Source organism: Mus caroli, unplaced genomic scaffold, assembly GCF_978045245.1.
Source record: "Mus caroli unplaced genomic scaffold, Mus_caroli_1 scaffold_4, whole genome shotgun sequence".
Classification (NCBI taxonomy): Eukaryota; Metazoa; Chordata; class Mammalia; order Rodentia; family Muridae; genus Mus; species Mus caroli.
The window spans coordinates 45,559,631-45,575,565 of NW_028227259.1; the positions used below are offsets into that span (position 1 = coordinate 45,559,631).

The 15,935-nt window shown below is 38.7% G+C and overlaps 2 long non-coding RNA genes across 6 annotated transcripts in view; one reads left to right on the plus strand and one right to left on the minus strand.

Annotated features, from left to right (window-relative positions):
• Positions 1–15,935, plus strand: part of LOC147005134 (uncharacterized) — a 55,433-nt gene that overhangs the window by 30,580 nt on the left and 8,918 nt on the right. The window contains exon 4 of the long non-coding RNA XR_015046928.1: positions 13,476–13,573. This is a non-coding gene — a long non-coding RNA (uncharacterized LOC147005134). The remainder of the gene's footprint in view (positions 1–13,475; positions 13,574–15,935) is intronic.
• The window catches only part of LOC110295223 (uncharacterized), a 66,953-nt gene that overhangs the window by 16,305 nt on the left and 34,713 nt on the right, over positions 1–15,935 (minus strand). For 4 of the 5 annotated variants that reach the window (XR_015046927.1, XR_002378030.2, XR_002378031.3 and 1 more), the window contains exon 3: positions 6,962–7,071. This is a non-coding gene — a long non-coding RNA (uncharacterized LOC110295223). Of the gene's footprint in view, positions 1–1,361; positions 1,690–2,041; positions 2,126–6,961; positions 7,072–15,935 lie in introns of all 5 variants that reach the window. The other variant, XR_003836736.2, reaches the window with a different exon arrangement.

Sequence of the window (15,935 nt, forward strand, 5' to 3'; positions counted from 1 at the left end):
TTATTTTCTACAGTATAAATATCCACAAAGAATCAGATGTTTTATAAAGAATATCTCCTTTGCAATAGGCAAATAAACACATTTTATCTTTAAAGGAACAAAGAAATAGAGAACAAATAGGAAGCAAAATGAACTTTAAAATTTCTCTGAGAAGGGCTGGCAAGGTGACTGCTAACTAGATAGCTCAGTAGGTGTTTAGAAACTCCTCACATCTGGCAATGGGAATTCCATCTCAAGACCCCACAGAAAAGTAGGAGGAAAGAGCCAATAATTCAAAGTTGTTCTGTGACCTCTGTATACATTCTGTAAAATAATGAATCCCACACAAACACCAGGCACTTACAAAATAACAATAGCAATGGTAATAAGTTCTCCGAAAGATTAAAGTTACTGAATTCAGGAAGAAGGACAAATTCTATTTCAAGGGAACATAACAACAACAAAAAAAAAAGAAAGAAATTAACAAAATTAAAATTATAAGATCTGAAGAATAAATGTTTAAAAATTCAACATGTTTGGACAATCAAACTAAAGAAACTGAGACAAAAGTTCAAAGAGCTAAACGTAGAAAAGAAATCAGAGAATCTGTGCAGAAGAAAAGAGGTAAATATTAAGAATCCTATCCTCCCTGGTCTTCAGCTAGCATTCCAGCTTCTTGGCCCTGACACTGATGGCCTGGTTTCATCAAGAAGTAGTTGCACAAGAGAATACATCGCCCCTTGTCCCACAACAGGTTAAAATGTTAGATCAAAAGGAAACTCCCTGGCATAGGGGACAAAATGTTAACCTATAATGACATTGACAGATCAGGAAAGTGGGCCCAGATCTATCGACAGGTATATTAATTTACTAAAATAGTTCAACAATACGATAGGGCAGTCGATCTGCTTTATGCAGAACAAGGAGGTATTGTGTGGCCTTAAGAGAAAGATGTCGTTTCTATATAAACCACTCAGGAATCATTAGAGACAATCTGACTATACTAAAAATAAAAAATAATAATAATAATAAAAATTGTCAAAAGGGACCTGAGATAAAATAAAGGACTTGTCTCCATTTTTAGTTCCAGGCTCCTCATACATAATAACTCTGACGCCACCCATTACAAGGCCTTTGGCCCTTCTGCTTCTGCTAATTGCTGTTGGATCTTGCATCATTGATGCCTTAACTAACTGATAATTTTTGTCTGAGTACCATTAAGCTGATGGTTATTAAGTTTCAATATAAATAGGTACCTATAACATAGTCAAGGATTTGACTCTGGATACAACTCAAGGGGGTTGGGGTAGTGAGAGACCAAAACAGGAACAAGAACAATACACTTTGCCAGTTAATGGGAAACCAAAACAGGGAAAATATACCTTGCCGGTTAAGAGCTCTGTTTGTAGTTAAGAAGTTCCTGTTCGTCCTATGTTTGTTTGAGCCATCTGCACCAGATGTGTTTGATCACACGTGGGCAGGAGATACGTCGGCAGGAACTATATCAGTTTGTACACTTGCCCATGATTGGAACATATGTAGGCAGAAACTATGTCAGGATATATGGTTGCCCCTGATTAGACTTGATTGGAGATACAGTGGCCTTGTGGTTGCTTTTTAAAGCTTCTGCAAGGAACGACCATTTCCCGAGAACCTGGGTGTGGACCAGGCCAGAGTTCTTCCACCTGGCCAGTATTTAATTAGAGCTTCCTTCAAAATAGAAAAAAAAATTAAGAATTTTAGATATAAAAGATAAAGAAAACACAGCAAAAAAAAAAGTAATTTTTTTTTTAAGTTCCCAGAATTTAGAGTTCAGGGACTGAAAGGCCCCATAGGGGATGTATTATATTTGACTCTAAGAAATTAACACAGACTGTCATCAAGGCATATCAGAGTAAAACTTTAGAACACAAGAAGGGAAAAACGAAAAGCGTGTAAGTATTCATTCCTCAAAGCTACATGAACTTAACTGGCACTTGATTCTAGGAAATCATGCAGAGAACCGGTTAGAAGTTCATACCTGGGCAAATCAAATGAGAAAGAAGAAAAATGTGTTTCCAACCTGACATCTTTAAGAGTTACTGTCCAGTGAACTTTCGTTCTGAGAGATGTATAGTATTTTTTTTCCTCAAACAAGGCAATAAATCTGAAAGAGAAGCAAAAGAACTGCCAAAGCTGTGACTCTTGGTAGATGCAAAGGTGGCTCATGATGATGGCAAATGTGCATCCAAACTGCTGCTCTCAAATGCCCACCCAGAAAGTGGTCCAGACGCCTCCCACTATGCTCCACTTCCTCAAATTTCATCATCTCCCAAAAGCACTAAGACAGCACTAAGTCTTTAACTCATGGGCCCTTAGAGGGATATATAAGATTGAAACTGTAACACACAAAAGTACAATCCTTACTTAAACAAAAGGTGAGGTATAACTATTTTGACAGTATAAGAAAATTAGCTTGATTTTGGAGCAAGAAGTAAAGAGATAATATGAAAAAAAACTAAAGCAAAATATAGTAGTATTTTCATGTTGCCTAGAAATACAGAAGTACCTTCCAATAATGAAATAGAGGCAGGGGAGATCAATGGCTCTTGTAAACAGTAGAATCAGTTTTCTGCAGGACAAGAACCATGATAGGTTGTTCAACCCCAAGCAGTTAACCCTAAGCACATATACACATGAGCAACACTAAATGGACTAAAAGATGGGATTTATTTAAATTTTAATAATGCATTCTGCACATTAGGTTTAGACTCAAGTGATAGACACAGATAGTAAGAAAATAACAATATGACATTCTGTATCTTTCTAGCTGGAAGATTTTGCAGATAGATGGATCCTCGAAGGCTGATCTACTAATAGTCAAGGTACTAGGGTCCATCTAGATTTCTTTCTGCCCTTCTAGAGAAGAACATGGTTGATCCTAAGTCCCAAGATGCTATCTCTATAACACCAAGTATCATATCTAAAATTCATTAGCAGAGAGAAAAGAGGCAACGATTTCTAAAATTTTTTTCTTTGTAAAACAATTTATTATTTATTGATGTGTATTTTTGTGCCTGAATGAGTTTCTTTGTGCTACATGTGCATAGGTGCCCACTGAGTCAAGAATCTACTGCCCAGATCCTATAGAACTGGAAAGACAAGTAGCTGTGAGAAACCTGATAGAGTTTCTGAACTTGGCTCCTCCCAAGAGCAGTACACAGTCTGGACCACTGAGACATCTCTCTAGTTCTTTGTCCTTATTTTTAAGTATTTTTTTCTTAGTAATTAGACATAGTACTACTGCTACCTAATTTTAATGGCCAAATATTCATGCTGGGAGCATGCTTGTTACATGGGCACCTAGGCCTATCTACTTATGCCCATAAAATTCAACTCCAGATCTTCAGATATAAGTCTAGTTCCCTTCCATACTCAAAGAAGTATGGAAGTATACTTTGCCACAGAAACTATTCCAGTAAACCGAAACTTGTCATAATCATAATGAGGAGATCAACTGATCACAGATAACCTAGCCCTACTTGATACATGTACAACACAATTTCTACACCTAAGGCTCAGGGAACATTCAGGAAGAGGGAGCAAAACCGGAAAAGATTGTAAGAACCAAAAGATCAGATAGGCACTCTCCCGTGAAACAGTGACTCCTAAAAATGACAGGGAATAATATGGCTGCATAGGCAAGAGGAGGACAATGGCAACACCAAGGAACAGACTAATGTGGAAATGGGGTGTCTCAAAAGGCCCCATACATGGAGCTGGCTGCTAGAAAGGCAGAATTAGTCTTCCCCGGGGAAGAGTCCCTTACTTGGGTATCCAAAAATGCAAGTAATCAGCCCATGAATTATATACAAACAAGCAATACTATATTTTAACTAAAATTTATACCATCAGACTTATCAGCTCAAAGGGAGAAGACCTAGATTATAGTCAGCAGTTATGTGATGTGGTCGTCCATTTTACGATGACACCCTTATGGTACTTAGCAATTATCACTGGTGACAGAGGAAGGAAACAAGATAAATAGAAGGCATAGAAAAAAGGTCCAAGGGTAATGGTTTATCTGCTCTGTAGGAAACATGACGTGAAATAAAAGAACCACACATTTGTTTAAACATATTATATCTGATAAAAAAAAAGAAGACAGGCACATGTATATAATTCATCATCTCCTTTATAAAAGAAAGGATCTTGTATTGTTATCAGTATGATTCTGAGGTCTATAAACCATAAAAAAGGGCTAAGAAACATTGTATCCTCAGATCCTTCAGACTCTGACTTTGTAAACAAAGGTAGTTACATGTAAGAACAGAGCTGTATTCTGAAAAGGAGTTGTAAGGCCATTTCATAATTGCACAGACATCCCAGAAGACACTTGACCAGATCTAAATGCTGTGATCCAGACAATATAATATATATTGTCGTTATATACGGTCCATTATTGATTGAAATGTTACACAGTTTGTATGTTAAAAGTGATAAGACTTGGCAAAGTTAGATGGGCCATCTATAGATACTTATTCTAGCATTTATTTTTATTTTCTCTACATTTAAACTGTTTCACATAATTAATAACTGGGTTACTTTCCTTTTTTTTTCTTTTAATATTTTTATTCCAGGTAACCAAGAGTAGCTTAATCATATTATATGAACCAAACTGACCTTGAACTCACAGCAATACTCTTGGTTTAGCTTCCTGAGTTCTAGAACAGCAAGTATATATTCCCCAGGGATGGCATGTAGTTTGATTTCAAAGTGTCAGGTCTTGCACAATTCTTGTTTAGTTAATACAAAAATGTTATCTAAACCCATATATATATTCACAAGCTAGTTATAAGAAAAGTAAGCTTTTAAAAAAAAGTGAAAATGTCATTTTGCATAAAAATCAAGAATATTTACTCAAAAGGATTGTTTTTTTAAAACCCTGAGAAACATTTTCTTATCCAGTAGTATTTCTTGAAATAATAGGCTTGCTTGTTTTGTCCTCCAAGAGGTTCATGTGCAAAATAAAGGCAAGATTACATTTTATTCAATGATTTCTTCTATCTCCAATAGAATTGTCATAGAATACTTCTCCTGGTACCAAAGAGACTGACAGGTACGCTAATGCTCAGACAGCCCTCCAAAGGAGCACAGAGAGAATGCATGGCAGGCTTCTCTCTACAGAATATAAGGAATGTATCCTGGCCAGCCCTCAGCTCAATTAAACCACTTCATGGCATCTTGCTCTTTATAAATAAGGTTAATTTGATACCTTATTGCCACAATTCTGTTATCAAAAATAAAAAAGCAGTAGTCAGCCCACTGTCTGTGGATTCAAATACACCTTGACTTCTAGTTTGAAGTTTTCTTTTCTTTTTCCTTTCCAATAACAACGTTAGCCTAGCTGCTTCCCTGGCCAAAGTGGCCTGTGGGTTCCCAGGGAGTGCCTGCTAGAGTTGGGGACTGAGATAAAGCAAAGCAATGAGTGGGCGAGGGAAGTGAGGAGGGGAAGATGTGGGTAAAGAGGAAGAGGGAGATGCAGCAGGGTAAGACTAAGAGAGTAGATTTGGAAGAGCTGGAGCAGAGGTGAAGACTGGCAGTTAGCCTGCTTCAGAAGCTAAACATTTACTCAAGAAAAAAGTATGTAACTAATAACTAACACGAGGTGAACTACATAATGACGGTTCATCAGAAAGCTTTATCCTAAACAATTCATATTATAAAATACTCTTTACACACCAATTTACTGGTTGTTGTTTAAGCCTGTGAATCCTGGAAGATTTCATATGTTCTGATTACTTGTACAAAGGCAACTATGTTCTCCTATTGAGTCACACTGCGATTAAATGAAGAAAACTCAAAATGCTCTCCTCCTAGGCACAGGAGGCCATAGGGACATTCCTTGACTTCCTCATTGGCAAGGATCTGTTTATTGAGTAACCGTTAGTGTCCACCAGCTCCACGGATCTCCGCTTAGTCAACGTTTCTACCATGACTCTTCTTACACTCATATCGCTATATTTAGACGAAATGAGGCATTGCTTGTATAAGGTTTCTATGGTAGTCTATGTTTGCTTGTTTTTAAAAAGAGGGTTATTGTTATTATGATTAAGTGTGTATGTGTGTGTGTGTGTGTGTGTGTGTGTGTTGTGAGGTGTGTAAATTTGTGTGTAAGAGACTATAGAGGCCAGAGGCATATTATTTCTCTAGAGTTGGACTCATGGGAAATTGTGAACCACCTGATGTGGGTGCTGGGGACTGAACTCCGGTCCTCTGCAAGAGCATTATGTACTTTCAGAGATGGGGCCCATTTCTCAGGCCCCAGCTGCATGCATTTGAAAATGTCTCCCTAATCTCTCTGCATCCCATCTCTATTTCCATCCTATACGGTTGTTTATTCGTTCTTGTTTTTCTGCCTCAAGAGTGTGATGTCCCAGAAGGAAGGTGCATGGCTTTAATTAGGTAATTTTGCAAATATATGGCTCAGCACATCATATAAAGCAAGATTATATGTATTTTAAAACTGTATTTTAAGAAATGATAAAGGAAAGTCAGTATTTGTCCGATGGCATTGTGCTAAACACTGACACTGCGATCTGGCCAAGGTAGAGTAGGACCATTATGATCCAAAGGCTTCCCTTACTGGTCTGTTTCTAGTTAGCTTCTCTGTTGCTGTGATAAACATTAACCAGAACCAACTTGGGAGGGGAAAAGTTTTCTTTAGCTTACAGGTTCAAGTCCATCATCTCTGGAACCTGGGCAGCCTCTATGTAAATGCCAGGGGCGGGGAAGAGGGAGGGGTGCAGCAGCAAAACCATCTCCTGCAGGATGACCTAATTGAGGACTGCCTGATAGATCAAGGATTGCTGGCATAGACAATGCCCATCAATCAGGAACTGCTGTTTAGAAGAGATGCTTTCTTGGGACCAATGAGGCGCGGGTGGAAGGTATTAAAGAAGCTTACAGCAGTGTTCAGAGAGCTTGCTGCAGCATTTCTCACCTGCTTCCAGAGTCTGTGTTGATGACTTTGTGACACCTCACCTCCAACCCCACAAGGGCAGGTAGGCTCAGGCGGTGAGCAGTCCAGGGTACAAGCAACAGAGCAGGAATCTAGAGACAGGAAACTGCAGGTTAATGTTTTTTTCCTAGGTCCATGTTCACATGTTCAGCTACCTTTCTTACACACCTCAGTCTGGCCAACCTGCTCACCCACAAGGTAAGCTGCCTTTCTGACCCAACCCCATTTCTTTGTTTTATGCTTTTAAAAATGGAGATTAGATTCTTCTCTCATATAATACATGCCAACCAGTTTCCTCTCCCTCCATGCCTCCCAGATTCTCCCACACACCTCCCTTCTCCCCCAGATACATCCCTCCTCTATATCCGTTCAGCAAAGAGCAGGCCTCCAAGAGAGAACAGCCAAATATGACACAACAGAATATACAGTAAAGACAAGGCAAAAGGCCTCACACCGAGTCGCACAAGGCAGTCCAACAGGGAGAAAAGAATCTTAAGAGCAGACAGACAAGTCAAAGACATACATGCTCCCACAATTAGAAATCCTACAAAAACACCAAGTGAATAGCCACAACATATGTAAGACAGCATGGTGCAGACCTCTGCAGGCCCTGGGAATGCCACTTCAGTCTCTACGAGCTCATATGTACTCTCCTTGGTTGATTTAGTGAGTTCTCCTGCTATCCTCCATACCCTCTGAATCCTATAATCTTTCCAGCCTCTTCCATGGGATTCCCTGAGGCTCAATGGAGTGTTCTAATTTAGACTCTCCCTCAGCATAACGTTTGGCTGTGGGTATCTGTATGATCAGGACTCGTGTACATCAACTAAAAATCAAGATGTCCTCACAGATACGGCCACAGGCAAATAGAAGGGAATTCTTCTATTGAATTTCCCTCTTCCCGTGTGTGTTAACTAACCAGACTAATTTTGTAAATTTTAATTAAATTTAATTAACAAAATTATAAAAAGCTGCAAAACAAAGTCTGACAGAATGCAATCGTTATGTGTTTATGTTTATTTGACAGCAAGTGCATTGGGAATTTCCCTCCTCATTGACATCAGAATTCAGAGGTTTCAATTCCTAGGAAATCTATTCCTACAACCAACAAGAATAACAAGGCATCGTAGTCAACACTGGAAAGAGGGGCAGGCAAGATGGCTAGTGTGTTGCCAGAAATCTTACAAGAGCAACAGAAGTGACACCCGGAACAAAGTTTCTTTCCTATGGGCAGAAGCTTCTTCTGTTGCCTGCTTTCCCAGTAAATTCCCAGTAGCCACAGCTTTAATGTTTGCAGAGCTCAGTTCTTGAAAATATATGACATTTTCTGAAGATTCCAGAACAGAGCCTAAAGCATCTTAGATGCATGACTCTTTTTTTATTAGATATTTTCTTTATATACATTTCAAATGCTATCCCGAAAGTTCCCTGTACCCTCTTTAACCTTTTCCAGTCACACTTCTCAAAATGAAACTATTAATAATTGGGGTTCTGTCTACATTTTATACTTAACCTGATGTAATATACACATATTCAAAACTATATAGTTATCAGTCACCTCGAGAATGTAAAAAGTCACAAGTGTTACTAAGTGTAGAAGATTGAATGATGCCCTTCCCGTCAAATTTCTTGGCAACCCAGAACATCAAAATGGGAGTTTGTTTGTAAATAGGGTCTTTCACATCCTTGGAAGGAAGGGGCAAGATTACATAGGAACATCAATTTGAGACAGAATCAGGTTGGTGCAAGCTCAAATCCTCCAGAGCCAGCAAGAGAAGGAAGATACTAGTACCCTCACCTATGCCCTTTTACAGGAAAAATGACCTAGATGATACCTTGAATTGGATATCTGAATACTCAAATCTGTGAAATGCTCAACTTCTGTCTTCTGTTTTAAAGAACCTACCTGTTGTATTTTGTTATGAGACTTCCAAAAGACTCATATACCATTGAGTTTTAATACCCAAAAGTGAGCATTGTATCGTTTGATGAAAATGTTAAAAACGTTAATTTAAAAATATAATGGTAAATAACTTTAACATTAGAATGTATGAAAAAGAAAAAGAGTTGAAAAAAAAAAGAAAAAACCCTGTTAGTGAGATGGGGAGATAGCTCAGTGAGTAAAGTGTTTGCCTTTAAAATACAAGAACCAAGTTTAATTTCTAGAACCCATGTTAAAAAAACAAACAAAGATGAATGCCCTTTGTAAGACCTTTTTGGCCTCACCATGCTCTGCTACCTGTCCCAGAACCTTGCCCAAGTGGGCCCATACATAGCCACCTGTGTACTGAGGGCCCTGAACCCTGCCTTCAAAATGGCCCTGGAAATCTTGCTCAAACAGATCCATAAAACCACTAGTGATAAGATATCTCAGCCCTATCTTGCCCATGCTATAATCTAGCAATTCCTCTCCAAAATGTATGTATACTTCCACTAACTCATACATAAATATATAACCAAGGGAAATAAATACAAGTCCATAAGAATTATTTTATTTGTAATATGAATGGCTCTAGAAGTCTTTCATCAGTGGAGTGAGAACATAATTTGAAGTGTGTGTAAATGAATACTACAGAATGAAATATAAAAGGATGACCCATTACTACATGCCACAACGTGGATGTCTCTCTCATACACGAAAAAGAAGGTCAAGAACACAATATAAAGCAGCATTTAATTCCATTATTTTTGAAAATTGAGTTTCAGGACAGGTAAGTAAAATTAATGAAAACTTGGAGACAATTACAGAAAACCACATGGGTCAAAGTGAAGAGAACAATACTGGAAGAGTCAGAATATGTGATGTGAGATTGTGTATCCTAGAAATGAGAAGAAAAACACACACGCACACCCATGATACCTCCACATCATGCCTTCCTAAACAACACGTGGAGAAGTACAATATCAATAGACAAGCTGACAGGAAAGAAGAAGCCTCGCAGGGCCCCACACCCAGATAAAGAATCACAGGCAGCTAAAGACAGATGAAAGGGGAGAAATAGTCTTCTTCAGGGGAAATCCCCTAATTAGTTATCCAACTCCAAGTGGTCTGTCCTAAAGTTATATACACATAGGTTACATTAAAGAGAATGAGTAGGTCATATTTACATATTTAGGCGTGCGTGCATGTGTGTGTGTAACAATAACAAAGAAAGAGGCTTTTTCTTGTTTTGAAGGGGAACAAGAGACATTACATGGAAGGGATTAGAGAGAAGAAATGGTAACTGAATTGATATAATTAAATTTCAATTATTTTTTAAAAATCTGTAGAGCATGAGGTACCACTATGATAATGTTGAGCTGACTCACATTGCTAATATGTTTATCAGTGAGATACAAACTTAATTAAAGAAAAAAATCAATGAAAGATATAATGTGGGCAGGGGTAGACAGAAGAAACAGCTGTCGGTATAAGTGGGTATGGAAGTAGCAGCTGGAATTGAAATTTTTTGCCTGGATCTGGGAAAAAGGGCCTGAGAAAGAAGTGAAAATTTTATTGAGTTCAAAATTCGTTTGTTTTTTATATTAATGTTATCCCTCTAAGGAAAAGTAAAATTATGAAAAAAACCAACAAAGCACACAATTTGAAGGACTCTGGAAGTAACCAGACCTCCTTGTAAAGGTCCTTTAGGGTAAATGGCTCATTGCTTCATTTTATGAGAAAGGGAGGTGGATTCTGGGTGATTCTGGGCTTTGTTGTTCAGGGAGTTAGATAATGAAGTCATTGAACTATTTACACATATGCTTGAAGGTTACAAAACACTGGAATGATGCCCTGAAGACTTAAAGAGTAAGGAAAGCCATCTTAGCAATTACCATCTGGCAAACCCAACACTTCCATTATTATTTAAACAACACTCTGGGAAACAAAGAGTCATGAGCTTGAAAAGAAAGGAGTATCAGTCAGAAAACCTTCAGGAGCAGCAAAGGACACAGCACTAGGGGGTCAGAACCCTGAATTTTTGTTTTGGTTCTGGAGTAGAAGTCTTTCTTGTTGGTTTCCTTTCTACACATTTTTTTTTTTTTTTTTTGCTTTTCGTTCTCTTTTGGTGCCACCACATCTCCCAATTTCCCTCTCAACATTGACATGCATGCAAACATGACCTCCCTAGCTAGACAGTTGCATATAATCTTGTGACTCTATGTACCATCCATAAGCTAGTGCCTCCCAAATCAGTTTCAGACCTGACTTCTTATCTAATACAGATTTGTAACGTATCAATTGGATGTCTCCATTTGGTATTTAAAAAACATCTCCACCTTAAGTTTTGAATTTTCCATTCATATTCTATTCTTCAGGCTTCGTTTTAGAAAAATTTAATCACATTTCTTGAAGCTAAAATCCTCAAAATAGAGAATGATCACAAACTGGAAAGCTATGTTACACTTCTGAGTTAAGTCAAGGCATTTGTCATCATGGTCTGTGTTACATGCATACACTATTCCTACTGTCTATCTCTACATGACAAGGAAAGATTCATAAGCACAGGTGATTTATTGTGTTATTGATGTGCTGTCATTGTCTAGGGCAATGCCTGGAATGTTTTAGACATCAGAAACATTGGATTAATAAATAAATTATATACAGAATTGTAAATATATATGCATAAAAATGTGTACATGCAATATATACATATTATTTCTGATTGACATGATTCAGATGATAATATAGAATTATTTATAGTGCCATCATATACTCCTTGTATTGCTAAGTTTCTAAAGTTGTGAGAAAGTTAAGAGGAGAGGCAAGAAGAACAGTGAAAAGTGTGAGCACTATGTCTAGGCAGCATACATCATTGTTGGCAGAGTCTTTATTTCTCAATTTCCCTAATGCTAAAACATATTTTTGGTCTCAAAGCTGGTATTTGTAAAGTTTTTGAAGCCAATAGGCCAGCATTCGGCCACCATTCCTCACATTATTAGCCAACCTATAACACAGCAGTATGTTGTCCTCCTGTTTTACTGCGTATACTGTAAGTGTAGGCCTTTCTTGCAGTGTATTAGGTGCCACATCATGCACACTTAGGTGCTGTCGGCTGGGTATTTTGCTGTGTGGAGTGACCCTCAGGAACAGTGCTGAAGCTCTATTTAGTTTTTTCAAGCACAAGGAAGTATCATGGAAAAAAATGTCTTTGTCAGAGATGTTTTCATTGATGTGTGAATTTCAGTGCTCAATGAGATCTAGGGCTCAGGGCCAGGGAGTCAGCAACATTTATTAAATAGAGTCTGTTTAAATAAATACATCCATTGCTTAGCATTATAGATTGACATGTGGGTGAAAATGTTGCCCCCAGAAGCTAGCAGGAATCAAGCCTTACAAAAGAATCTCTCATGTGCAAAATCCTTTAGTATCTGCTAGGTTAATTTCCCTCAGAATTTTGTAGAACAAAATTACTAGGAATTGCAAAATGGATTGTGTTTTCTAACATTTACAAAGAAGACTTTGAATGGATCATAGTGTGAATTTTGCTATTAAAAGTCCTACATTTATTTTTACTTGAATAAATAGTACAAGTCATGCATAATTAAAGGAATTGCCAAAAATACTCAGTTTTGAAATTTCTCAATTTCAAAAAAGAATACCCAAGAAGATACACCAACTAAACAATGTGCCTAAATTGCTGAATTTGAATGAAGATGATTGTGAATTTACTAAAAAGCTAGGGTTATTGTGTCTTTAAACTATGGTTCAAATTTATATGCTATTCACAGATGTTCTAATGTAACAATGCTATTACTTAAAGCCCTAGATCTATACATCTTCCTACCATTTCCCACACTGGACTTGCTAAATCACTCTTTTGACAGTGTTGATCTATGTCATTGCTATTTGGGTCTGTGACCACAGATAGTTAAGAGTTCTTCAGTCTTGGTTTATTTTTAAGCCGGTTACACATAAAACCCATCACCAGCACTTTGTCTGCAATTTCTTTATTCCCATTCCTGAATTTGTGCTATATAACCAAGTGGCCCATCAGTGACTATTGAACCAAAACTGCGTTGTTATCTTTAGGATGGATCGATAAAGCTTTGTCATGGGCCACACACACACACACACACACATACACACACACACACACAGAGAGAGAGAGAGAGAGAGAGAGAGAGAGAGAGAGAGAGAGAGAGAGAGAAAACAGTCAGAAAGTCCCCATTCACTCACTCTCAAGATCATAAAGTATGAGAGTCCCAGGCAGCAACAACTACCATCAGAAAAGTAAAAATCCATAAAAATAATCTATCCAGCTCCAGGGGTCACACTGAAAGACATGCCCTGACATGCTGAAGTTAACTTAAAAAGAAATAACTGCCTTCTCATATTTCACTGATCCTACCTCGCACTTATTTCTTTCACATTTTAACATCTCTGATGATGAAGTAGGCCTCAATAGTTGACATCATGTCAACGGAATTGTCAGTGCTGCTCAGTCTGCTATTCTTAGTGAGGCATAAGCAACAACGGTGCTTCTTCTAATTGATGGAATTTCTAATTTAACAGGATGCAGAGGCATGGATCAAGTACCAGGAGGCTAGAGAACTGCGGATGGTGTGCAAGGGCAGAAGAAAGTTGGGTAACTGGGGCAGAAAACAGCAAAGGTGAATGAGTAGGACGACTCACAAGTAGGGATGGGGAATATTTCAGTCGAAAGACTGTTCAAAGGTCAACTTGTCTGTGATTATCATCCTCAAATATTTAAAAGGCTGTCATGTGGAAGAAGAGAGCACATTTGTTTTGCACAGTACCTCAAGGCAGAGTAAGGGCCAATAGAGGGAAGTAAATAATGCATATGAAGCTCAAACACAGGTGTTACAATGAGAATGGGAAATGTCTCTTATAAGCGCATATGGGCTCCCTTACTCTTTCTCTGAAGCCTTCCCACCATGTGGCTGTTGGTTGGCCATGTGCCTGACCTCCATGCCAACTTAAACAGCTAGGCTATTCCCCTCTTCCCTCCTCCATTCTCCAGATTTTGAGATTTGTAGCTTGCCTGCCCTGGGGTGGGGGTGGGGTTCTTTTAAACTCCAATAAAATTGTCCTTCAGCTTAAAAAAAAAAATAAGCGCATATGTTTGAACATTTGGTCCCCAGTTTGTGATGTTGTTATAGAAGGTTGTGAAACCTTTAGGAGGAGAGCCTCAGTGGAGTAAGTGGGTTCCCAGAAATGGACCTTGAGATTTATAGATAGCTTAGACCTGCTTCCTGTCCTGTCTTTGCTTCCCGGCTGTTCAAGATAAGAGCAAGTAGTTTCTCTCTCTCTTCTTTTCCTTTTTCTCTTTCTTTCTTTCTTTCTTTCTTTCTTTCTTTCTTTCTTTCTTTCTTTCTTTCTTTCTTTCTTTCTTTCTTCTTTCTTCCTTTCTCTCTCTCTTTCATTCTTTCTTTTTTAAATTGGATATTTTCTTTATTTACATTTCAAATGTTATCCCATTTCCTGCTTTCCCTCCCTCCCGGAAACACCCTTTCACATCCTCCCTCCCCCTGCTTCTATGAGGGTGTTCCTCCACCCACCCATCCACCCACCCACTCCCACCTCCTCACCCTCTATTGGGGCATCTATTGAGCCTTCATAGGACGAAGGACCGCTCCTCCCATTGATGCATGACAAGGCCATACTCTGCTACATATGCAGCTGGAGCCATATGTACTCCTTTGTCCCTGGGAGTTCTGGGGGGTCTGGTTGGTTGATATAGTTGTTTTTCCTATGGTGTTGCAAACCCCTTCAGCATTTCCAGTCCTTTCTTTAACTCCTCTGTTGGGGACCCCACACTCAGTCCAATGGTTGGCTATGAACATCCACCTCTGTATTTTTAAGGCTCTGGCAGGGCCTCTCAGGAGACAGCCATATCAGGCTCCTTTCAGCATGCACTTCTTGGCAGCCACAATAGTGTCTGGGTTTGGTAACTATATATGGGATGGATCTCCAGGTGGGACAGTCTCTGGGTGGTGTTTCCTTCAGTCTCTGCGCAACACTTTATCTCCATATTTGCTCCTGTGAGTATTTTGTTCTGCTTCGAAGAAGCACCCACACTTTGGTCTTCCTTCTTATTGAACTTCATGTGGTCTGTGAATTGTATCCTGGTTACTTGGAGCTTTTGGGCTAATATCCATTTATCAGTGAGTGCATACCATGTGTGTTCTTTTGAGATTACATTACCTCACTCAGGATGATAATTTCTAATTCTATACATTTGCCTAAGAACTTCATGAATTCATCGTTTTTAATAGCTGAGTAGTACTCCATTGTGTAAATGTAACACATTTTCTGTATCCATTCCTCGGTTGAAGGTTCTTTCCAGCTCCTGGATATTATATATAAGGCTGCTATGAACATAGTGGAGCATGTGTCTTTTTTACATATTAGAGCATCTTCTGGGTATATGCCCAGCAGTGGTATGGCTGGGTCCTCAGGTAGTACTATGTCCAATTTTCTGAGGAACTACCAGACTGATTTCCAGAGTGGTTGTGCCAGCTTGCAATCCCACCATCAATGGAGGAGTCATTTCCTGATCCTGCTACCACAGATGACTTGGCCCTACTGCTAAGCCTTCTCTACCCTGATGGGCTTACATTCTGTGAGCCTTGCCAGGATTTGTGTATAGTGATGAGAAATGTAACCAAGTAATCAGTCAAAAGGAATTTTAGAAATTTTGGTTAGCAAATGGATGGATGTGAAAAAGAGACAAGAGTACACACACACACACACACACACACACACACACATACACATACACACACACGGTTATTTTATCCTTACATTTTGAGATTTGATTTTTTTTTTATTTCTACCTTTTAAAATTGCAAAAAAAATCAATGCCTTGTTGCTGAAATAAAATATAATGACCAAAGTCAACTTACAGATAGGAACATTTACTTGGGCTATGGTAAGTTTCAGAGAGGGAGCCCAAAATGGCAAGGGAGGCATAGCCTAGCAGGCAACTGGAGCAGAGGGATGGGTGATCAC